This window comes from Ictalurus furcatus, chromosome 23 (genome assembly GCF_023375685.1).
Source record: "Ictalurus furcatus strain D&B chromosome 23, Billie_1.0, whole genome shotgun sequence".
Lineage (NCBI taxonomy): Eukaryota > Metazoa > Chordata > Actinopteri > Siluriformes > Ictaluridae > Ictalurus > Ictalurus furcatus.
In genome coordinates, this window is record NC_071277.1 from 2,655,369 (window position 1) to 2,661,830 (window position 6,462).

Sequence of the window (6,462 nt, forward strand, 5' to 3'; positions counted from 1 at the left end):
TTCACTAATTGTGTTTCTAGTTGTTTTGTCTCTTTTTTTTTTCTGGTTGTAACTTCAGACTGTTTTTTGAAATATTTTTTTTACTTGTCTACAGTGAACTTTTCTCCGTGTCAGGGAAAAAAAAAAAAAAACTAAACAAAAACATTTTTTTTTTTTCAATAGTTTGCTACCTTTGGTTCCTGGTATATTTGTTCCGCACTGCTAAGTATAAGATTCTCTCTCATTAGTCATTAGGCCAAGGTTTAATGCTGTACTGCTGTATACGCGCATGAAGTTTGTGGAGAAGAAGTGTGGAAATGCTTAAATAGCCCAAGGTTCAAAAAAACACTTATAGCGATTATAATCAATGACAACGTATCTGCTTGGCCAATGATAGACCTCAGACCAGCCTCTGACTGGTGACTGTTCACTCTGAATAAGATGGATAGTCCAATCTAGAAGTATTCATAACTTTGTGCAAGGACACAGGCATGAGGTCAAATTAAATCATCAGAGGCCATTTAAAAGGATCCCTACTAAAGTGAAAAAGGAGATATCATGCTATTTATATGACCACAGAACTATCAAGAATTCATAAACTATTTTATATTGAAGCCTGTGAAAAGGACAAATGTCACATTAATGCATTGAGAGCTTATATTTTTTTTTTTCCTTTTTATTTTAAGAGATGATATGAATTTTCATTCGGTACTCTTTTCCCTTGTGGAGACAGTGACCTAAATTCACAGGAGTGAACTTTGCATTCAAACGCCTCCCTCTGCCTGCAGGTTTATACATTCAATGTGGGGAAAAAAAAGGCTTTTATAGAGTCTCTGTCTGAGTTTCAAAATACATTATATTTAAAATATTCCTGAAATAAAAGACTGTACACAACTTTCCTCATCACTAAACTCACAGTTGCTCTTATTAACTTTCATGAAATGCAAGACAACAGGGTGAGAGAGAGAGAGAGAGAGAGAAAGAGAGAGAGAGAGAGAGAGAGAGAGAGAGAGAGAGAGAGAGAGATATATAAATAATTATCGATAAGCCTATTTGTTCACAAGATTTTGAGTTTTTTTATTACTGCAGCAAATACAATGAATAAAAAAATGAATCATTATTGATACTTGTTCACCGGCTTTTCTGTCTCATAAGTGCAATCACATGTGCCCGCTCTCTCTCTCCCGCTCTCTCTCTCTCTCTCTCTCTCTCTCTCTCTCCAATAACTGCATATCAATGGCTCAAGCCTCTGCTTCACCTCGTGGCTGCATTACCACCTCTGGTGCACGTTATTCTTCAAATAATTCAACGGCCCATCGTCAACTATTCCTTACTTATTTCTGGAAAATCGAAATGGTCTGTCATTTTGTTTGTTGCTAAATGTGTGGTGGACACTAGCCTAACTTGTTCACTATTTCAGTTAACTTGGCGAAGTGATATGATACTGTAATGTGGTCAAGACCTGACTGGAACTACTTTAGCTGTGCATTAATGAAAACTATTTGCACAACCCAGAGCGTCTGACATCAGAATCGAGAGCTCTGTATCGTGAAAAAGTATTTGCCCCATCCTGATTGCTTCTGTTTTTGTGTATATCTCATACTAAATAGTTTTAGATCTTCGAACGAGGTTGGAGAATACATGGCAAGGGATCTGAGACCATTCCTCCGTATATAATCTCTCCAGATTTTCTTGGTTTTCTATGGGGTTCAGGTCAGGGGACTGGGATGGCCATGGCAGGACCTTGATTTTGTGGTCAATAAGCCATTTTTGTGTTGATTTTGATGATGTTTTGGAACACTGTCCTGCTGGAAGATCCAACCACGACCCATTTGAAGCTTTCTGGCAGAGACAGTCAGGTTTTCATTTAATATCTGTTGATAGTTGATAGATTCCATGATGCCATGTATCCTAACACAATGTCCAGGTCCTCTGGTAGAAAAACAGCCCCAAAACATTAAAGATCCACCTCCATATTTAACCGTGGGCATGAGGTACTTTTCCATATGGCTACCTCTCTGTGTGCACCAAAACCACCTCTGGTGTTCATTGCCAAAAAGCTCTATTTTGGTTTCATCTGACCATAGAACCCGATCCCATTTGAAGTTCCCAAACTGAAGAGTTTGTTTTTTATGGCAGCCCTGAGCGGCCATGAATAATTTTTTCTTTCTTGTTTTCTTGTGATCTCGACTTAATGTTTCTGTGTAATCGACACCCATCTTCCCGAAGTCAATGGGGTTTTTGAATGGGTTTTTGCTTTTGAAATAGCTTTGTAAACCTTCCCAGACTGATGTATTTCGAATCACCTTCTTCCTCACTTCTGGAATTTCTTTCAACTTTGGCATGACGTGTTACTGGCTTTTTATCCAGCTTCGTGCTGTTGAAAAAGTTCTATTTAAGTGTTGATTTGATTGATCGGATCTTTATGCTTGTGCTTGCCCATTTTTCCTGCTTTCAACACATTAACTTTGAGAACTGACTGTTCATTTGCTGCCTAATATACCCCACCCCTTGACAGGTGATAATATATAATTCACCTCACCTCTCAGTGGTTTTAATGTTGTGGCTGATCAGTGTATATGTGACAAATAAAGTCTTCTACTCAATGCATTTTGATAATGTGATCTTTCATGCAATATTTGTTCATTGTATTTATTATTCTATTATATATTATATTATATCTTTAGTAGAATCAGGAAGAGGAATGAAGCTTTACTCTAAAGATTTACTCTAAGATCTTTAAGATCACATTTCCACATGAGCCGGAAGAGGTCAAGGGCATGGTCATGACATTTACTTTCAATTCTGGCTCATGGAGAAGGCAACCAAAATTAGATGCTGTATATGGTAATCTACTTAAGTTATTTTGATAATGTAATTAAGACATCTTGTTCTCTCACAGCGGGGCGAGATTGATTAGATTATGGAAGTAAATTATAAAGACATTGAGGCCTAGAGGTGCTATGAGTGCTGACAAATTAAAGACCGCAATGTTTTCAAAGCTTATGGTATAAAACTGATTATTAAACAAAAGGGCGTCAGAATGCTTTTCTGAAAATGTTGTAATAACTGAGCAAGTATTGTACAACAATGTTAATTCATAATCGAAACATAATTGCTCAGAAGCCGCTATATAATTTTCAATAAATTGTTAATACCTTGAAAAATCTACATGTACATTGATGTCATTGACTATGTTTACATGGACAGCAGTAATCTAATTCTTGACCTTACTCTGATTAAGATAATATTCTGATTAAGGTGTTTACATGAGTCGCTTTTAGAATACTCCTGTCATGTTCCCGTTTTACATGTTATAGAACATAATTAGATTAACAGCCCGCGTCATTACGTCACCGCGCCACGCCGTCCGGCGTATTTCACGTGTCGACATACAGTTCGTCTTCGTTATGGTATCGTATACAGTTTGGGGTGTTTTTATTTAATTTTTTTTACGAACGCTTTAAGTGCAGTTAATTATTTGTCATGCTGTACGTGCTAATAGACAACTGCTTGGAACCGTGGGCTGCGTCCAAAACCGCGTACTTACCGTCTATTTAGTAGCCGAGATACATGTATTTTTCCCCACTACAGGCCTATAGTAGGCAAGTACGCGGTTTGGGACGCAGCCGAACTCTCTTGTTCGCCGTAAAATGTTGAGAACTGCCGTGTGTGATCGTGTCCTGTCGGAAAATGCGGTGAAAACTCTCACACGACGTTCATAATGTGATTAAGGTGTTTACATGTCTGTAATACACGTCCATAATGCGACTAAAACAGGAGTACTCCACCTGTCTTAATCCGATTAGAGCTTAATTCGAGTATGACCTTAATCAGATTAAGGTAAGTAAAAATTGCTGTTTACATGCTAGTTTCTTAATCAAAGTATGGTCTTAATCGGGTTAAGAGTGGATTATTGTTGTCCGTGTAAATAAACGCAGCTAGTGATACAAACAGAAGTAATAATCAATCAGTGACAAAGTGGTTGTCATTTTTTTTTACCAGCCAATGTTTGTGTAATTATGATTTTATATAACAGGTGACACCCAATGAAGTGTCCGGATGTAAGAAAATAACGGACAAGGAAAGTTAGAACACCTCAATGTGGAGTTGGAGTCTGTTATTTTAGCATATTTGAATGCTATTCTCCTGGATAAGTGGATTCATTTATGAGTGTGGAGCGATATTCTTCAGGACGGAGCGTATTAACTTACAGTGCATTTCTACGACTTCATACTGGTAGAAATGCTTATTATCTATGAATTATTCCCCGAGTTCAGATGTCTACACTTATATCTGTCTGACTTTCCCTCCCCGTGTCTTTGAAAGTCATCGTATTGGAAAAACTGGTACACGACAAACTCTTCCTAAAACACCTCGTTACTGCAGGCACATATTAGAAAGGGCCTCTTCTAAGTCTGATAATTACAAGATTTATTAAATCGAGACATTCACCACAACAGACACCCAGGAGAGTGATAAAACACAATCACCTTCGCTCAATAAGCAATTTTAAACCTGTATACTGAAAAAAATGGGACTATTATATGCTTCAGTGCCTAGCATGTCTTTCTGTACCATTTTATGCAATCACTCATTATTCAGCATTCATGTCACTGATCTCATTACTGAAGGAAAAAACGTCATGCTATGGTATATATGGAATCCAGTACCGTGAATACATCAGCTGTAGAGTTTGTTTAACAGTGAGGAAAAAATCCTAATTATTCAGAAACAGCAGCATGGACCATATGGTGCTTTTCCATGATTTTAATCCTGTGCTGTTGGAATCAATGTTGTACAAATCAATGTTGTGATTATCTCACACCTCCTTTGCCTCTGGTCTTAATTTGCAAGGGATATTTAGTTCAAGCAAAATCATTATCACACATCGATATTCATACTTTGGGTGAGATTTCAACTTACTGCATGTCAGCGAGTCTGCAGTTACGCATTAACCACTCCAGCCTGTGGGACGTTTCCTCCTACACTGTGTTCAAAATAATGATGCAATTCAAAGAAAACATTTTGATTAAAAATGGATCTTTCTAATCGTGAAATTATGTTTATTTGTGCTCGTAAATTTTGGAACACACCGTCTTTCATGCCAGGCTTCGTCTATGATGAGCTGTGAAATAAAGCTAAATAACTTGTAACTTATTTTAATAAGCGGTTCTAACGCTGTTTAATTTAAAAAGCTGTTCAGACATGTAACTTTTGTTCTGTAGTTTGAATAAATGTAAAAGTATTTTTGGGTTTAAATTTAATTGACCTTACTATTTATTTGTTTGTTTGTTTGTTTGTTTGTTTGTTTGTATTTCTGGCATACACTCATGCACTTTAAGATTCAATTAAAAACAAAAGTTATTGTTATTATTGGAGAAAGTCAGAGTTTATTGAAGTCGACATTTCAGTGGCTTGTAGTTCTAAAGTTTTATGTTATACATAAGCGGATTGCTTTGTTACTGTTATTTAAACAGGCAATATTTGCTGAGCGTTGGGTCTCTGCACAGCGACTGCATTGACCTCACTTAGACAGACCAGACCACACACAAAGAGGTGTCTTTGAGATTCAGTGTTAATTATTTGATGCTGATGTGCTGAAATGAGCAGTATGAAGTGGAGATTTTTCCACTCTTTATGTACATCCCTGTGGATTCTAGAGGTCTTTCTTTGTCTGATGTCCAGGTCAGGCAGTAAAGTGAATCTATAAATACAATCAATCAATCAATCAATCAATCAAGGTGACTGCATTACCTTCAGTAAACATATACATCAAACATCAGAATGGGGAACAGTGTGATCTTAGTGATTTGACTGTGGCATGGTTACTGGTGCTAGACAGGCTTGATTTCAGTAATTCAAAAACTGCTCTCTTGGGTTTGTCACAAACAACAGTTTACACAGAAAAAAAACAAAAAAAAAAAAACCCTCCGGTTTTTCATAACTCCCAGCAGTTATGTGGCCAGAAATGCCTCGTTGATGAAAGAGGTCAGAGGGGAATGGCCAGACTGATTCGAGCTGACAGGAAAGCTACGGTAACTCAAATAACCACTCATTACAACCGCAGTGGGTAGAAAAGCATCACAGAATGCACAACACATCAAACCTTGAGGTGGATTGGCTACAACAGCAGAAGACCATCTACTGCAGGGTTCCACTCCTCTCAGCCAAGCCCAGGAATCTTGAGGCTATAATGGGCACAGGTGCACTGAAGTTGGGCAGTTGAAGATTGGAAAAATGCCACCCAGTTTGATGAATCATGATTTCTGCTGTGAGATGCAGATGGCAGCAGGATCAGTATTTGGCACCAACAGCATGAATCCATGAACCCAAACAGCTTTGTGTCAACAGTTCAGGCTACTGGTGGTGGTATAACTGTGTGGGGAATGTTTTTGGCAAACACTGGACCAAGATCTCTAAGGAATGTGGACCAAGAGAGCAAAGGAGGGTTCCGACTCAGTATTAATATGGTGTTCCTAA